At 37.1% G+C, this 19,822-nt stretch overlaps 1 long non-coding RNA gene across 1 annotated transcript in view; it reads right to left on the reverse strand.

The window, feature by feature from the left end:
- LOC110361153 (uncharacterized) overlaps positions 1–19,822 on the reverse strand; it is a 525,815-nt gene that overhangs the window by 440,354 nt on the left and 65,639 nt on the right. The gene's annotated exons all lie outside the window — the stretch shown is intronic.

A 19,822-nucleotide genomic window follows, 5' to 3' on the forward strand; every position in this document is an offset into this window, starting at 1 on the left:
CATTTCCGTGTGGACTTTATTCATATTCCATATCTATACTTCAGCAACATGGAAAAGCTCTTTTCTGTTTGGAGACCTATCTATTTTAGAAGAGGCAATTCTCTGATGAAAACATCATATTTGTTCCTACTATTCATACAGTTAAAAGAAAAAAAAAAGGAAAAAAAAAATCTATTATAAAGTAATTTCCTTTACTCCTGAGGGAAGAAATACGCAAGCTCCACATGATACCTGCTTGACCTCACATTCTTTAATGGTTTTTCATTTATGCTCAAACTACACTTTGGCATCCAAAATTGATGATGTATAATTTTTCTGTGGGTTGCTGGTAGACTGCCTCTCTCTTACTTTCCCATATTGTACAGAATAGAAGAGAAACATATTTCAAGTTCTGCAGAATTCCAGTTTCACTGACAGTGAAATCTGCATGTGATTTGACAAACATGAATCTGATGATTTTTCACCATCCACCAGACCTTCAAGAATCTTGGACAAACAGAAGGGCATTATCACTAATTGCACAGTCCCATATATGACCTGACAGTACTTCTAGAAAGTCTAATCTGTTAAAGTCACAAATTAAAACACTTCATAATAATCCAATGAGAACGGAATTATGCAATAGTCAATGAAACGATGAATACATGTGCTCCTTAGAAATTATATCAATGTCTGTACATTTCTTTATATTTTAAAAGAAAAATACCCAACTATAAACCTACATGGCTAAACACTAATGTCTTTGTTAATTCAGGGACTCTGGTGATTTACAGCTTACCAACTCTAGCTCAAATATTCTTGTCTAATACAAGCTGATAACTCTCATTGTGTGCAAAAGACTTTCAGATAAGAAGTAAAGTTCTGCCACCAATAATCTTCCAATTATTTTGCAACAAATGCAGAAACGACTCTTTTCCTTTATTTGATGAGTACACACTTGCCACTGTGCATGAGGGTCTCTTATTTGGATCTTTGCAATACAGAGAGACACAAAACCTGTGAAATAGTGAGCTTTTTGGTAGCTATAATGTCCCTCATCAGTGACGTAAAAGAATAAAGAGAAAATTTCATATGCATAACCCTATACTTCAAGAATACTCTAAATAAAGTCTAGAATAATTAATTCATTAGGGCTTTGAAACTGTCAAAGACTAGATACATGTATATCAAGATGCTAAAACAAAATACCAATTCTGCTCCAGAAACTTAAATTACCTCTATGACAAGTCACAAAAGTGGAGAAGAAACACAGGACTACTTACAAGAAATGGCTGTAATCAGCTTGCTGAATAACTGTAGCTATCCAATTTTTTAAAATTGAAAGCTTTAGTACCACATTGCAAATTATTATTCTAAATCATTATACCTTCATCTCATTACAAAGGTAGCATTCTTGTAAGCTTTTATTCATGACATGAGAGAAACGTGCCCTAAGAAAGAAAAATGACAGAATGCACTAGCTCATAAGGGTTAACACTGATGGTTATTCAGCAGCTCACTGATTCTCCATATTTTGGTCACGTACAACTGTGGATTTATTCTAGAAGATGAAGTCCTCATGCTAAGTCTTTTAGGTAGTTTTACAGAACTGCACTTCCACAAGAATCTTCTAAAGTAACCATAAATAAGTATTCATAGAATACCAGAGATAATTGATGCTGGCTGTAACTCTGTTATTAACAGCAGCCTCATATGCTGTAAATAAAATTTATTTATAGCTACAGAGGAACCATATAAAACACAGTATACACACCACTACAGATGTCAAAAACTGATTAAATAAATGATGTTTCATTTGCATGTGAAGGTAATAAACATTCTTGCATTTGCTAAATTTATTTGCACCTTACATCATTCTCTGGCTCCTCAGCAGCACATAAATCTCTGCATTCACAGGAGAATTCTAGTGTTTCCTGACTCTTCAGCACTCTGTGTATCCTCAGGATTCTTATTCTCCCATACTGATCCTGCATTATTTACTAGTATTACCGTATTTATTCTCACTCCTGTATCTTTGGAGTAACACAATCTCTGTTATCAACACTCAAGGCTTTCTAAAACCTTAGGTGCAACACACAAATATTGACTTTCTTTACATTAGGATCAGTGAAGTCAGTAGCTTAGTCCTGCTTTCCATCAAAGCTACATTCATACACAGTTTAATAATAGTTAATAAAGTCAAGAGATAAGTATTACATATTTTTATAGATGTCAGAATAATGTGCAACAGCATACCATTAGCAAGTATTTTCAGATATACGTGTACACAGTACCATCCATGAGCAGCTTACTAGGCCCAAGCAGCTAACAGTTCACGTCCGAGTTAAAGCTTTGTAGTTAAAAGAAATTGTAGTAACTTTGCAGTAGAAGCATGTGCTTAAAACTTTATAACCTATATTAAATATAAACTTAATTGTATGAAATATGAATTTACTTTCAATGTTTGATAATCATGGATGTTTATTTTTAAGTCAGAACTCCCTTCTCTATGATTTGACATTTAAAAGACAAAATGTATCTACTCAGTCCTTGTGTCTTCTCCTACTTCATAGAGCATCTCTGCACTGAAGTTACTCAACCTCATTCATATATTCCTGAAATCTATTCTTCGGCCATCACTCCAGAATTTTACAACTATGCTGAAAAGCAACTCTGATTTCACGTTTACTTTTTACTAGCTGTCTCATTTTTTCTTCTCCAAATATACCTTCTGCTTAATTTATCTCATTTACAACTTGGTCTAGATTTACTTCATACTCTTATAGGTACCTGTTCAGCAAAAGAAAATCTGCTTTCAGGATACCTTCCCTCATTAACTAGAGCCAGAGCTAAAGATCAGCCGAAATAGTTTGAATCCAAATAACCTTAGAAACAGAGTACCAAAGGACTTTGGGTATACTGCAAAAAGTAATGCTACTCACTTTTAAGTGATGTTCTAAGGACAGGTTTACACAGAGAACTGACTTCAAAGAAAAATGTAAATGTAAAGGGAGATTGCTGTCCTGCATAGACTTACATAAACAGTCATATTCTGAAATGAAAATGCTTCATGCTGAGATGAGCAAGCAGATATTCTGGAATGGTTTCCCTTTTAGATAAATTCCAAGTGAGCATCCCCAGAAGGCAGCACAGGTCTTGGCTTTCTTGACAAGTTGCTCATATTCTCTGACTGGTTCATTTTTACTCAGAATCCTCTAGATGAAATAGATGCCAGCACTTTGGAGGATCAGGCTACATGAAACATCACTGCAGCAGCCAATGCTACTCACTGGCAGAGCACAGCTGCTCCTTACATTTTCTCCAGCAACACACAGCATAGAAGGTGCTGAGCCTCCCCCTCTGCTCACTCCTCCATTACTCACTCAATAATGCCTGTGCTGCTGTTTGTAAAACTGTATCAAACTCTGGATCAGATTTCTCTTAGTTTAAAGAGGACTACAGAAGGGAGAAGAGGAACAAGTAAGCACAGACAGCAGAGGGCAGAAACCCCTCAGGCTTCTTCTGAAGCAGCAGTAAGTAATGTTCTACCACAGGAGCTGCCACCTCTGGCAGCCCCTGATGTGATCCTGCTCCAAAATTCACCAAAATAAATTAATTTCTTATCAGACCCTTTAAGACCACAGTTATCTTTATTTAGGTTCATTACCACGCACTTAGAATCCATATTTAGGTGTAATAATCTATTTTCTGAGGTTTTGTCATTCCACAGAACAACCACGTCTTTAAAGAGAACACCGTATCTATCTGTTTAACTGTAAGGATATGCTCTAGCGCTATAGATGTCCTTTCCCAAACCAGAGACAGGGACAGACCCTGTGGGGCCATGTTGCACATGTGGCTCTGAAGACATGATCTGAGCACCAGCGGCCTTCCAGCACCAGCTTCATGGCTTTGTTTGCAATAGGGTGAACAATTGTCTATGAGGAAAAAAGAAAAAAAAAAAGGGGGAATATTTTGACTTCTAACTACTAGTTGTGTTTTAAGACTTGAATGATATTTCAGGTCCTCTTAGATCAATGGATTAATGAGAAGCAAATAATGCATAATCCAAGTTGCTTGAATGGGATCTTTTTTCCCCCCACAGCTTCAAACGTGAAACCACTTTTTTGCAAAACTATGTCTTTCTACTGTCACATTTTCTGATGTCTGGTTATTTCAAAGGCTTAAGTAAATTACATTTCTTCATCTAAGTTTCCTAATACTTTCTTTTTTCTCTTTCATCCACTCCTTCCCTGTACTCCATATACTTTGTTCAATACAAAAATCACAAAATAGGCTAAGGCATGAATTTGGTGTGTGTTTCCTAGATACCTCCAAGAAATTACATCAAATAACATAGGCCTAAGGGCTTCACATATATATAAATAAGAAAAAAATCCATATTTGCAAGTGTATTTTTGTATGATTTTTAAACAAATCTCTACTTATTGTGTATAATCTATAATTTGTGTTACTGACAGAAAGCCAGAGAAACAGAAAAACCTGTGATGTTACAGAAGAAACCATCAGGGTTAAAATTTTGGCTGAGAATGATTCAAGCAGAAACAACTAGTTCTTCAGTTAATCAGGCCCACTGACCAAATAAGGATGGCTCATCTGCGTTGTTTCCATCTCCCAAATCTCACAGAAAAAAAGCTAAAGCAACACTCAATCTTTTCCTGCGACCATATAGAAAACACTATGAAGCTGCTTTTGAGAGAGTTGCAACTGGCACTAGGAAGGGGGAACTGTCTCTAGATACGATATGGTAAACGCATGCTAACACTTCAAAAGATTTCTGATTCACTTCATGCACAAATGCCGAGCTGGCATCAAGCAAATCATGTTTATCAACGCAATCAAAAGACCACACAGCAATCTTCTCATAAAACACATACCAAGGAAATAACCATTTCTTTCAGAGCAAAAAAAACCCATCAGTTTTAAACAGCAGTATGTAAATATTTTCACTCCCGATTTAAGTTTGAGAAAAAGTGTACACCCCTGTTCTGGTCTGGTAATTCAACAGCAAAGTAATATTGCCTTAAACTTTGCATCAGCATAGATGCTTATATTTTCACGTTAATTTCTGACAATTCTGAATTAAGTTAACTGTAGAAATTGTAAATTTGATTGGATCCACAAATGAGTTGTCTCTGATAGAAACAGCATTTAGTTTTCTTCTCATTAATCACAGCACAGAATAAAATTCCTGCTAATTAGATGCCATGTACGCTCTATGTTTCTGATCCACATTTTTGCTAAAATTAAATTTTCATATGCCCAAGCATCTAACCCTTAATTCACAACTTCCAAGAAACTGGAAAAGCGAGATCTAAGGAAATCATTTTCTCAAAAGCAAGGATTAGGCAACCTTTTGTATTATATCAGAGCAATGCAATTTGACAAGCACATTGCCAGAAAGCTGACCGTTAAGTTCAGCTCATATATTGGAAGCTCAACTCAAATATATTCTCAGTACCAGCTAAAGAACTCTTTGGCAAAACAGCAGGTATTTTCTATATAGAAATAGGAAAAGTACATTGTAGCTATTCCTTGAGCTGAGCAAAGAAAAGAGGCATTTGGACAGAGGCTTGTGTTCTCTGTTCTCATAATTTGCAACTGGTAGCAGTTTTCAAGGGCACTTAAACACAAGGTCAAGCAGGTTGAAAGCCCTTGGTGGCCCCACAGGGATAGTGTGATGGGGCTGGACTGTGTATAAGGAGCAAATGAGCAGCATACTCAGAACCTGCTCCCTGTGCATGTTTTCAACACCTCTTACTTACAAGAGGTAACAAATATTTCCAAGATTCTCTTCATATAATCTGTTCTTACTTTTCTGGCGCAGAAGTGGACTCCTTTCACAGTGACAGACTTTTTTGATTCATTTACATTGGGGTTCTACAAACAGTTTATGTTGCATCTCATGAGGAGTGAAAAGGAGAAAACAAACAACATAAAAACTGCAGTAAAACCAAATTACATTTCAGGGAGTCCCAATGAGACCCTGACACAAACGTAGGCAGCCAAAGTACATTGGCCATGAAGCCCAGAGTTCGGGGAATAAACAGAAGTAGGTAGATCTTTTCATAAGGATATGGCAAAGAATTCTAGCGTGTTGTTAAACAACTGCATATCAGCAACATTCACAGAATTTTTCAGGAAAATACAAAAATCCAATACTCTTTCAATACTCTTAACTTTAAGGAGGGGAGAGGGGAAACCACACAAAATACAACAATGACAAACTCTTTTAGGGATTATGAAAGAGTGCTGTCCAAGCTCAACCTCTTATCTCAGATTTGGTATCAGCCAAAATAGCATCTTTCTTAAAAGGTAGATATTTGTTTTGAGTGCTGTCAGAAACAGTGAAGGTAAAGCAGCAAACAGGAAGATCAGTGCAATATACTACTGAGCAATTCAGTCACATCAATGTTACTTATTACATAACTAATACCTATATGAAAAGCCTCACAAAAAAACATCAAACCAAAAACCCTGGGCAAGGTGGGGGGGAGGGGAAAGGAATCCTGAAACCAAATTTCTGAAGTAGATCTTCTGAAGTTTTCCTGTCATGCAGAACTATGAAAATAATTATTTGCATTTTAATTTTCAGAAAAGCCTAGAATCATTCAGTATCTCCTCCTCCAGGCACAGAGGAACATTTTACTATGACATTTCTAGATCATCTCTATTTAAGATTCCTATCCTGATATACTCGGACTAACTTCTCACAGTTTTATAACAATGAGGTGATCTGTTTTGCAACAGTCAGATCATTTTATGTCATTCCTGGTCATCATTTTATTTAAATAACATCAACACTTGATCAAATCACAACCCAGGGCAGAAAAATACTACTGCAATACAGAATTGCTCCAAGTGTATTTGTTTTGGATATATTTTGATGTTCCCCTAAAATGAAAGAGTATGTATATAAAACCATGCATGCATACAAATATATATACAGAGATAGATTTCTATAGAACCTCAATTTTAGAGTATGACAATTGACTTTGAATTTAACCGAAAACAATTGTCAGAGGTTTTCAGTTGAGTCAAAACAAAGAGGGCAGCACAGAGTGTTGACTTGTGTGTATCTTCTTCATCAGCACTTTGTTGGTTTGCTATTAGACCTATATAGCTTTTAGCTACTGTAGTTCAGGCAGTAAGAAATCCTGACAAAGATGTTTCCATCTGTGGTTTTCACATTTCCTGTACCATCCAGGATTTTTTATGCATTTGGGGCGAGGGGGTGAGAGGCATTTTTTGTCTTTCTGGATAAAATTATGGTGTTTTGAAGCAGTTACCATTCAATATCTGCACTGAGATCTCAGTCCCAATTGGATTATCAGGTAGCACTTCACAAAGCAACAGAGAGTTAAACCCTCAGAACTTCAGAATTTTGAAAGCGTGGCTGAGTTTAATTTAAAGCTCTTTCTCCCCGCTCCAGTGTACATATTTTAAATGTACTTTAAAGCTAACACCTTTCTGAGTGAACACTATCTATGAAATTGGTTTTATCAGATCATTTGTTTCTCTGTTTGCCTATAAGCACAATCTTGTACCTACTTGTTGTTTTATTTATTTTTAAATGGCAAACTTCAAAATTATTTAGAGGTGCAGCTATGATGCAAGTTTTCTACCTTCCCCTCCCCTTCCAATCACTTTAGATTATTCTCTTTCCAAACAAAAGACAAATATAAAAACAATTTCTGCCTCACAATGCCACCACTCATGTGGAACTAAACTAAATCACACAACAATAAACAATATGTTAATGAACTAAAGCAGAAGTTTAATGGAGACAAAATAAGTGTTTCTAGCAGTTATGGTGAATAGATTATTTTAAACAAAAGCTTCCTGTGGCTAAATACATTGCGTAAACAACACACTTCAGTTTGTGATTGCGAAAATGGATTTCATTTGCAACAACTGGCACATTTAGCAACAGACAGAGACTAGAAACGTACAGCACTTCCTGCTGCAGATAACATGGAAATTGTGTCTTGTCAAAAAAGGATCGTGGCTACCCTAAAACTGTTTTTTTTCAGAAGTGATCACCACACTTGGTTTTATTTAATAAGACACAAAAAGGCAAAATCCTAGAAGAACATTCAGCTGTCTCAGTTAATGAAATATTGGTTTTGGTAGAACCACAGGTTATGTCTAACTGATCGTAATACAAGAGGTGAGTTTTAAAGTTATGAGATAAAAGTTCACCTAATATATTAACAATAAGTCGGTGATTTATACTGCTTAAACAGCTAGTTAGCATGAATTTCCTTTTTTGTTATACGTATTTTACCTCTCCATCACTTGCTGGATTGAAGTCTACAATTATTTACAAGGAGAAATACTAATCAAAGGAAAGTTAGGTCAGAAATATTCAGAGATATTTTACGAATGTTTTCATCCTCCCCGAATTCTTGCAATAGGATTTACCATTAAAACAAAACTACTAAGATGAGAAATCTTTCAGCCTCAGAACATAGCTGCATTGATTGTTCTTTTGAACTGTTACTGTTTCTCACAATTTCTTCACACTCTATAAATCTGAAGAGTAACTAGCAATAGCATACATGGCACACAAACACGGGGGGACACCTGACTGTGCATGTTTGTATGTCTGGAATTCAGAGGAGAAGTTAAATTCACTGTTGCTTAAATGGCAGCTTCACCCATTGCTGCAACATGCAGACTCTTTGTGTGACACATACAGGGGAAGGACCTTCAGTACAGGCATGACCTTTTCCTGGCCACCAAACACATTCTGCATTTCACTACCCAATACATACAAGCTCATATGCACACATTGGTTTCCCTCATTCCCAAAATGTCCTTGTTGTCCAAATAACATTTTTCTTGCTAAAGACAAAACAATTTCAGTCATTTTAGAGTTGCCATTAATGTAATTTATCTTGCTCAGTAATCAGAGTAATTCTGTTTACCACTCTTTATAAATGCTTTTCTTAATGCAGTCAACTCATTTGTCTGGCATGGACCCATTCTATTTTTCTATTATATTGTCCATATGCTCATCAAAACAATGTATAATTGACTGCATAGTCTTATTTGCATGTCTTCCCATCTGTCCTTGTCGAGTAAACTTTGTTTTATTATTTACTACTGGAAAATTAGCCTTCTGTGGTCTTGCAAAGTGATTCAGTCACCTACATAAGGTAATTTATTGTTCCATAGAATTTGTAAGGCAGATGCCTCTTTGCAGAGGAAGGCCCTATTATTAGTAAATAATAAGGGAAGGGAGCAAGCGCATGGGCTGTACGGCTTCCCAGCAGGAACAGCATGGGACTGCATAATGTTTTGTGAAATTTTAAGATCTGGAAACTTTCTTCCTAAATGATAAATAGCAGACATAACAGGCTTTCCCTGCTCAGCTGTGCAAGATAAATGAAGAAATTAAAAAAAAAATTTTTAAAAACTAATATGCTACAAGAGAAAAAAACTGGATGTGTTACACCCTTCAGGTTTGTGCTACTTTATAACTAATATAAGTTTGGTTTAGTTATGTTATATTGTATAACATGTCACTAGGATCTCTACAAGACATGCCTTCATAATTTTATAAAACAAACAAACAAACAAAATTATACTACACACAAAATCTGCATAGTGTTATCAAGTTGTTCCTGGAATGATGCCACAGCACATCAGGTTAATAAGTACTGAAATATGTCTCCTGTCTGTACACGTATATTTAATAGATAATCTCCTGTGACTAGTGAAATTTAACAGATACAAGAAGCACATATAGAAGTGAAAAGTAAAATTCACTTCAGGTTGTTTTATAACAATGCAACAAGTAGGATTTGCTTATTTTAGACCATGAACACCAATTGGAGCCATTTTCCTGATCCCATCACCTCTGTACATATTCAGGACAACAGTTGCACACAAAGAACAGACATAAGCAGGGGGATATATTTCTCCTGAAGGAAACAGCAATTTCCATAATTTGTATTTGCGTATAAAGGGAAAAAATACCTCAAGAGTGAAGAAAAACTAAAGTCACACACAAGGCATGTAGGCAAGTACAACTAAAGCACTTTTTTTTTTAAATACCAAAAAATCATTTTGTTTCTTCCTCCAATCAAGACTCCAGCTAAGTATCAGCCTCAGGAAATTTCTGGCTGACTGAAGAAACACAGAATCAGGCCATCAGCTTTACTGAGAGTTACACAGTTAACTCCACTGAAAAGAAATTTGTTTCTTGCCCACCCACACAATGTCTTGGCAACACTGCCATGTGTTCAACCTTTATTTACATTCAGAGCACTTGAAAAGAAGAAAAAAAGAGAACAAGTGAAGACTAATTTTGACTCTTCCTGTTCGAGCCTTACTTCTTCACTAACAGGACTGATCTTCCCCAGTCTTCACAGTTACTACCCAAATACCATACTCTAAGGGTAGGAATGAGGAAGAAAAACTAAACATGCAAAGTCTGCACCACTTTGCTCAGGCTCACCTAGTTCTCATTAGTAAATGACACAAGAACAGTTTAAAAGGGAGACTTGAGCCTGCTTTATACACAAGTGTGAGCAATCCCCACTTGCTCAACGGGCAAGGGACAGCTTTCATCAGGAAGAACGGTTGGTTCCTTAGGTTTGGGTGTTGTGTAACTCCATTTTGCACACATGTTGAACACAACAAAGAAACTGGAGAAGTGTGTGGGAGCAGAAATTCATTTCCGTGAGGTTTCTGAAAACTAACATGGTTTAGACCTGTGATCTCCATCACAATGCAGTTGCTGTCACACGTAGTCATTAAAAAAGCTGCAGCACAGTAACAATGTAGTGAGGTATAATGTACTATTTTCTTGTTTGTGAGATCAGATATATACATTCTAGGACTGCTTTTGTAATAAGATTTCATAGTAGGTTAGAATTGCCTCAATTTATGGACATCTATTTTATTGTATTTATAGACATAGGATCAGTTACCTTTACACTTGAAGAATGTTTCTTTAAAACAATCACAAGAAGTCAATTAGGTTTTCAGGTAATTCCTCAAAACAGCAATGGGCGCATGCACTTCACTCTGAAGTAGATGAGGGGTAGGTCTTTTTATTGCCCCTTGTGCTCTGCTATGGATAAACCCAAGTTTCCCTCCCCATTTGCTGAGCAGAGATCTCTCCAGTCATCTGTATAACCAGAGCCAGAAAAAAATTGTTACCTGCTTCAGCTGAGCAAAGCACCCACAAAAATATATTTGTACAAACACCTCCCCAACAGCAGCAACACCACACGTTTTGCTGCTATAAATTAAAATGAAGATTGTTATGACACAAAAGCTGACTGGCATTGCCTCTGGCTGATTTGGTAGCTTAATTTGGACTCCCAAGCAGTATGGCTCTGTTTCCAATCAAGAGCTTTAAACATATCTAATGAAAAAATAAATGTACTCAGGTACTAACAGGAAAAAAACAAACATATATATATATACACACACACATAACAGTTTGGCTTACTGTCGATAGAAGTCCTTGGGTCCCAGTGTTGCCTGAGAGCATGCTGGGTAATCAGATGCAGGTTTTTCTCATTAACTGAAATTAAAGAGCAATTTGCCCAACCATCTTTCACTCCTCAATACCACAGGACAGGTAGGTGGAAGGGATCACTCCCCCATTGTTTTGCTAGGGCTTATTCTTGCAGTGCTAGAGTCAGATACAAATTTGGCAGTGGCTTACTGTGAAAACTGCATAAGAGCCCATCATTTGGCCACACTTTCTGAAGTGACACAGTGCTTTGCTCCTGCCCCTTCCTGAAGGGCTTTGGAAAAAGGAAGAAAACACCTGTGCCTGGCTCTACCACCTCCTGACCCAGGAGAAGCAAGGGGAGCACTGTCTGAGGGCTGACACTGCTTTGCACAGAAGAGCTCAGGTCACCAGTGTGTTTTTCATTTTGCAATGCCTCAGTTTTCTAAAGGTCAGAAATTGAACGTAGCTAAGTGCTTCTTGTTTTTCTGTCTGTGTTACACTACAATAGGTAGTGTATGAAATAACAGTGAAATGAGAAAGAAATTGATGTAGACACCTTAGGCAGGTATACTTTGTATTTTCACATAAACACACAGATCTCAGCCTTCTTTGGGAGTCCTCTGTGACTAACAACTAAATAAAAACTTTGCAATCCACCTTTATGTGCTTGTATGTGTTACAATTTGTAAATATACTCTATAAACAAAATATTCTCAGAGACACTACAACTATCCAGGAAAAAAAAATATATCATGGCTTCTCTTTATTTTTAAAAACTGCAGTATGGTTGGCATACTGGTCTAATCTTTCAGAAATTCAATTAAAATCCGTCTTTTGTATTGTCCCCAGGTTTGGTAAACCTCCTCCTTTGAAATACTGCAAATGGAAATTTTTCAGGAATACTTACACACACCTGACCACAATCTAAAGGAAAGGCATCCTATCAGCATGGCTACCCAGGCAGCACTCTTACTTCCAGCAGCTTCCTGTGCTCCTTTTCTCAGGCTATGGAGAACACTTCAAATCCAAACCTGATTTACACAATCCAAATCATTCCCATGTCAAATGTACTGATGTGTGATTTGATAATCTCCCTTCAGGCTGATCTGTGTTGCTCCCCTGTGCCCACCCGGGCAATCTGTGTCTGGTTGGAAGGTCTCGGGGAACTCCCTGGGTCTCCTTGCACGGGGTGTAGCACTGTGGACCATTGGTGCTCCCATGTGCTGTCATAATGCATGTAGTATATCACAACTCATAATCTAAATCCAGCAGCTGCACCCCAGAACAATTAGCAGTTTGTACACTGGAAGCAGTGTTCTAAAGCTAGAGGTTTATGCTAAAGCCAGTGTGAAAAATTTGGTGGATTAGACGTGCAGACAATGCAGCAAGCTTCATATTGCCAGAACATACTCAAGCTAAAAATCATGAAGTGATCAATTCCTCAGGATGCTACTCTAATCAAGGGAGTTTACACAAGCGTGTCCTGCCTGCGAACATCACTCAAACATGGAATTATTTAATCAAAATGAAATTTAAGTGCCTGAATAGAAATAGGTTTTATTATCTGCAGGTAATTGTTCAGTTGAAGTGTTCTCGTGCACTGAGGGAACGAAGGTATGATTAATGAACATACTCCGCTCTCACTTCCACCGCAGATGCAAGTTAACTGCTGAAATCTCAGAACATCTTCTGTCATAGTAAATTATGCAAGCAGAATCAAAAACCAAATTAAAATCACACAATCAAAACTGTCATGCCACAGGCTCATTTTCATCATGTTAAAGGTGATGGAAGTTCATTGAAGTCCAATATTAAGGTGAGGAAAATTAGGCGCTGCAGGAATAGTAACTGAAAGAGTTAAAGAAATGTGGTTTTTATTTAGTGCTGCAACACTAGCAGCACAGAATGAGGAACCAGCTGAGTGTATTCTGTTACAACAGCAACAAAAAAGTCTGGTTTTAAAAACTAAAACAAATTAATTAGTATAAGATTTAACTGGGCACTATTTTAAATATCATTTTGACAAGTTTGATTTTTTTTTCTGATATATTTTTAATTGTAAATTCACCTTTATTGCCCAGCTCTTGCATCAGAGTTGGAGTCCATTGTGTTCCTGTTGTGCAGGACTGATAAAAGGAAAATATATCTTTTGCTCAGCACCTGTAATTACAGTGGCTAACAGGAAGAATAATTTTCAAATTTTCCTCCAGTTTTACACATCCTTGAATAGAAAAATAATGAATAGAATACCGGTCCACAGAGCCTTAGTTTTATTGAATAATATTGGCTCAAAGGCAAATTCAACAGGATGTCAACAGATGGATGAAACTAGATTCACACTCACGTGAAGATAGTTCAAATTTGCAATGCTGTGGCTACTCTTCAATTCTTGCAGGGAGGAAGGGAAGAAAGAAAAAACTTAATGACAAGTGTCCAGCATCCACCTGATAAGCCCATCAGAGAAACACAGCTCAGCCTCACCTGAAACTATCTCTGAAAGCCTATCGGAATAACTTGGATTCTAGACTCAGGACTGGAATTACTTTTCACAGAGTATTAGGGATGCTTTATTTTATGTCACTCAGCTAGACATATTTCAGCAGACTGCACTGTATCTGAATGCAAACCACAATGTTTTTACCCTCTCCAGCTGAGTCCGCAAAACTCTATTTTCATAGTTGCACAAGTGGAGCCAAATAATACGCCAAGCACAGTACGAGTCACAGTGACATCTGACCGGTTCTGATCAAACCTGTCATTCCGCTTCCCCAAACTCTGAAAAAAATAAAAAAAGCAGCTCATTTCCAGGAGCAAATTGGGAAAGAACACTTGTTTTTTTCATTTGGGGTTTCATTTCATTGGTGGTGGTTGTTTAGTTTATTTGTTGTTTGGTTGGTGCTTGTTTGTTTTTCTACTTTCTTTTTTTTGTCCACAACAGAGGTCTGCCCAAACTTTCAGTTAGCTCTGCACTTCTCTGAAGTTTGCTGATCCTTTGTCAAGAAGTGCAGCATTCAGGTGGCCACAGTCCCACTGAGTAGCATTTTATGCCAGTAATAGCCAGTTTGTCCAGTTTGAGCAGGTACATCCACAAAATAAAGTGCTAGTCCTGCTGACCAAGGGTAAAAGAAAACATCCCCTATGGTTAAATAATATAGAGCACTGTATACTCATTTTTTAACATTAGGCTATAGTTTATCTTATGAACATTGAACTCCTAGGTACTCCATATTTTACTTCTGTTATATTTCTGCTATATTCTTGTCAGGATGATTTTTATCAAAAGTCTTTCATTGTTTGCTGATGCAGTCAAATTAGGTTTGACTTTGACTCTCAAATGGTCATGTAATCATTGGCCTCCTTTCATAGTCCATTATGTTAAACCAAAGCTGCAGAAACAGGATTATTTCAGAGTGGTTCAGAGACATTAAATATTTAATAAGTTTTTTCCTTTTAGCTGCTGAATGATTCTTGGAGAACAATTTGAAAAAAAAAAATCTAACACGCAATTGCAAATACTTCATTTGCATACGCAAACATGGCTTTATTTCACACTCAGTTGCTATCCTCTTTTGGCAGGAATTAAGTGACAAAATAAGGTAAGAAATGAAGCACCTAAACTCCAGTATCATAACACAGATGTTAGATCCAGTGAACTATGTAGATCAGGTCAAGCATACCCTGTCTTTGCTGCCGCTAGAGAAAATGTCTGGCATATCTTCAGCTGTAAGGGCAGAGGTTTTCATATGTAGCAGTATGACCTACATTTAAGGTGCACATCCCCTTTACATTTTCATTAAACTAGTCTCTGTAATTAACATTTCAAATGCAAAACATAATTCAGAAAAGTGGTGCTGTTCAGCCTGCCCTGTCAAAAGTAATCATTTCCCATTCTTTACCACACTAAGGCACAATCACAAAACATCTCTTTATTTGTTAACATCCTTGGATTTCTGCCACTTTACTACATCTAGCATCACATTGACAAACTGGAACTCCTCTGACAACACAAACGAACATATCAGAAAAAACTCTGGTCCCCGGTGCAGAAAAAGAGAAGTGTATAGGTCTAAATAAAAAAAAAAAAAAATAAAATTAAATTAAAAAAAAAAAATAAAAAAAAAAAAGCCAACACATTACAGATTGAATGCATGGAGAGAAAAGGCCAAGTTTTTCAGACCGCTAGGACCACTCCCCATATGACACCTACAGCACTGAAAGATGAGACACTGGACAGCTCCCCCATGTTAAGGTGATGTCTTTTGGCATAAAGCTGACAAAGGTGCTTTACCTGCTTCATGGGCCAGTTACTCAACTACTTTGATGTCTGGCAGACCCAAAAGAGAAGGCAAATCAGAAACACTTCAAAGTGAGTCAGGAAACAGTCTGTTCTCACCTCCTTCTTGTATCAGGGTGCTTAATCCATTTGGGCAGAATTTGCTTTATGTTACCTGACTGCCTATGGAAGTGTAAGAGCTAATGTGGCTTCCAGATGAGGTTTGCTATCTCCTCTTCACACATCTCCTTCCCACTCTCTCCTGACTGCTGTGAGTGTTCACAGTGACTCAGGCATTTCCCTTCCAGACCCATGATGTGTAGGAAATGCCAGTTGCTTCCACTACATGAGGCCTGACAGCCTGTGGCCAGTGTCCACAACACCCCAAACAGGTAGGAAAATGCTTTGGGAGTACAAGCTGAAAACTACTAAGGTAGTGTGTAAGTAAAAAGGAATACAACAGTAAAGTCAAAGTCGTTGAAAATCCTTAAATCCTTCAAAAATAATGTAATGAGTTATAAGAAGCCAAAGGTGACGACAAAGCAGTTACCAGTGCTGGCAACATAAGAAAAAAAAAAAAAAAAAATCAATATTCATTGTATTGAAGACTTTTTGTAAGAAATTTTACAGTAACAGTACAGCTGAATGCTTGTATATGAAGTGTGTCAAAATTGGGCTGTTAATCATTCAGATGTTCACATTTATATAGCATCCTGTGAAGATCTTAGGAAGGCTAGAGAAATGCTGCACTTTAAAAAGAATGAAAAATCAATAACCATGGAGTTTAACAAATGTTTGGCAGCTAAGCAAAGAGAAAACCAGATGAACGAAAGCAGACCTAGTTCCAACATTACCCTGGGGATCTGTGCTATTTTGTTATGTGATTCCTGTGGCACATCACAAGTAAGCAATGCTCTGATAGAAAACAGGACACTGGGTCAGATCCTGATTTCAGCAAGGAATACCAACTGCAACCCCAAAAGTATAACAGTGAGGTGAAACACTCTGATTCCCAAGTCTACCATAGGTTCCCCCAATACAAGTGATACCTTAAGGCAACTGTTCCAGTCACCCTCAGTTGTTGTGGTGTAGGCAGCAAGGTACTTGTTAAAAGCTCTCCACCCCAAGCACAGCTGCACCGTGAGCCCGACCCACCAGCTCAGAACCACTGCAGAAACACAGAACTGTCTGGAGGGGTTTCTAGCAGAGGTCCTGTCTGCTGGGAGGAAAAGTTACTCAGGTCACAGATTGAAAACAAACAAACCAAAACCAAAAGAAAAACAGGAAAAAAAAAAAAACCACAACACACAACAACAACCCACACACACACCACACCCGTACATCAAATACCAAAAAAGCACCACCGAAAAACACCACATACCACCAAACACCTTGCCACTGGCCTGGGAAAGCTGCCTCAAGTGTCAGACTCTCAGTGTTCTAAATACTTCAATGAGGGATAAATAACATACTTCCTTAGCACAAAGATATTTCAGAAGTTTGTACATGAATGAGCAAAAATTGATATTCCAGTACTGCAGTAACTACAGAATGCATAAAATTTCCGGGTATTTACTAAATAGGATATTTGGCAGAATTGTCTTTATGTGCTTATCAGGACTGTAGAAGTATAAATAAGAACAGAATTGAACAATCCTCATGCCGTTGAGAAAGGTAGCAATGAACTCATGCAATATATTATAAAAAAAGCCTGAAACAAACCCAAAGAGTTAAAACATTAGTGAAGCTAAAGATTAAAATTCTAAAGAAAACTTAATTAAAGCAACCTTGTCAAGTAGTGAGAACATCCATAATGGGACACTGGCTGAAGAAAGCATCTGTCCCCTCATCTGTCTGAACTCATTATACATATACATAAATATGTATATCCTGTTACAACAAGTATCTATTCAAAAGTCACCAAGAGAAGCTAAAGAAGAGAACATTTATTCAAAACCCTAATTTGAAACATCTTAAATAAAATGCTATATATTTATCATCAATGTATCACTTTTAAATTAAAAAAAAAGCTCAAATAAATAGCTAAAGGAGGATAATCTTTACTAACAGAGAAAAAAAATGGATGTTGACAATTTTTCATCCCTCAAATTCAAAACAGGTTCTCAAACTCAAATCAGAGCTTCTTTATAATCATCCTAATTCAGATTGGGGCTGGAGGCTTTTCTTTCCAACCCTCTTAGACATTAAGATCTGCTGAATTAACTTTGTTTGTGTCTGAAAAGTGAGATATACCTACCCTAGCTCAGAAATGTATCACAGAATAGCAGGATCTTGAAGTTATCTTCAAGATACCTGCAGAGACCACGTTGTGAGCTTGTGTTACACTGGTCACTAAGTCAAGCAGTTTTTGAAAGATATCCTCCCCAGCTGGTCTGAGCGTGGTTTCAAGTGTCACAAGTGCCTTTCAGAAGGCTTGTTAGCTCAGTCTAATTTGTAAGAAGTACAAAGTACTATAGAGCTTCTAAAACAACAAAAAAAAAAGGCCAGTTCATATAACACCTGAGTAGGCTTAAATGCTTGTAAAGAATCGGAGTCACAATCTTGCCAATAAGGAACTAGAGTCATAACATACTACTGGATGAAATGTAAATTTATGAAGATAAAGTAACCTTGATTTCACGCTATAAACAATATTGTTTTTTGGTTTGCAAGTGGTGGCACTGGATGAACTCTAAAGAAACAGAACTCTATGTTAAAGAAACAAAAAAAACCTGAGAACCAACAAACAGAACAGGTAAATACAAGCAACTAACAGTGGCTGCTGAACAGCTCACATCACAATTCCTCTCTACTTCCAGCTCCTTTTCTACCCAGCTGCCAGCTCTCTCCCTTTGGAGTAACTGAACACTGTAAAGAATAGGTTGCCTTACTTTAGTTTAAGAGGTATTAAAAGGGGGAGACAGATAAGGCATATCAAGAGCAATAACAGAATATGTTTTTTTCTATTCTTTGGCCTTGGTGCCAGATTTTCTGGACCCCTCTGAACAAGGCTGGACATCAGCATTTTGCAGAAAAGAGAGGTGCTATGGGTTGCTAAGCTGCAGCTGGCCAGGAGCCACAATTTTAATGTTTTTCAGCTCTGAAGCAATTTACTACATCATCTAAATGACCAGATGTATGCAAAAGTAAAAGTAAAAACCGACCTTTGATTAGCTATCATATGCAAATACTAAATTAGAAGTTCATCATACAAATTGTAAGCACAATATATGATCCAGCAAGCTTTTACGTTTTACTCACACACCTAAAATAATGTTTTGCTGAACTTGGGTCAGTAAACTCAGAATCTTGCAGGATCAAGTGCAGAAAATTTTTTAAAATGATGACTAAAAAGAGAACTGGCAGAGAAATGGGGTTCTGTTTTTGGATGCAGTGGGAAAATGTTACAAACACTACACAATCTCTAGACTGCTCAATTAATTCCTATAGGCATTTTACACTTTTTTTATTTTAAATTTCTACATTTTTTTCTTGAGCTACAGAGATTTTCATAACATTGTCCAGGCATGTAAGGATGGTGTTAGGAAAACAGCAGCTCAGTTGGAGTTGAGACTTAGTCACCAAGAGCAAAAAGATCTTCTGCATCTACAATAGTAGTAAAAGGCCGACCTCAGAGCTCACCCTGCTTTGAGCTGGACACTGAACTAAGGTTCCTTCCAACCTGAATTATCCTATAGAGTTAATATTACTTTCAAGACTGAACATTGCGTTCATTTATATTAGTATTTAGCATATTAGTAACTTTGTTATATTAACTTGTTTTAGTTTGAATTACTACAAAAATACAAGTTACAGTAAAGTGAAAAAGATGTGCACAGTTCAGGAATAACTTGTGTAGGAATACATAAAACGAGTCCAAAATTTACCTTTAAATTTCATAACAACAAACATTGCAGTCATTTGTATTCCATTAATACCCTCATGATTGAATTTATTCAATATTGATTTGCCATTTTTGCATGTATTCGCACAGTGGTGATTAAAAACACATAAAGCCATTGAGGTCCTTTAGAGTCCCAGAAATTGGTGCAAATTGACACTGTGTTCCTGAA

This window comes from Columba livia, chromosome 9 (assembly GCF_036013475.1).
Source record: "Columba livia isolate bColLiv1 breed racing homer chromosome 9, bColLiv1.pat.W.v2, whole genome shotgun sequence".
Lineage (NCBI taxonomy): Eukaryota > Metazoa > Chordata > Aves > Columbiformes > Columbidae > Columba > Columba livia.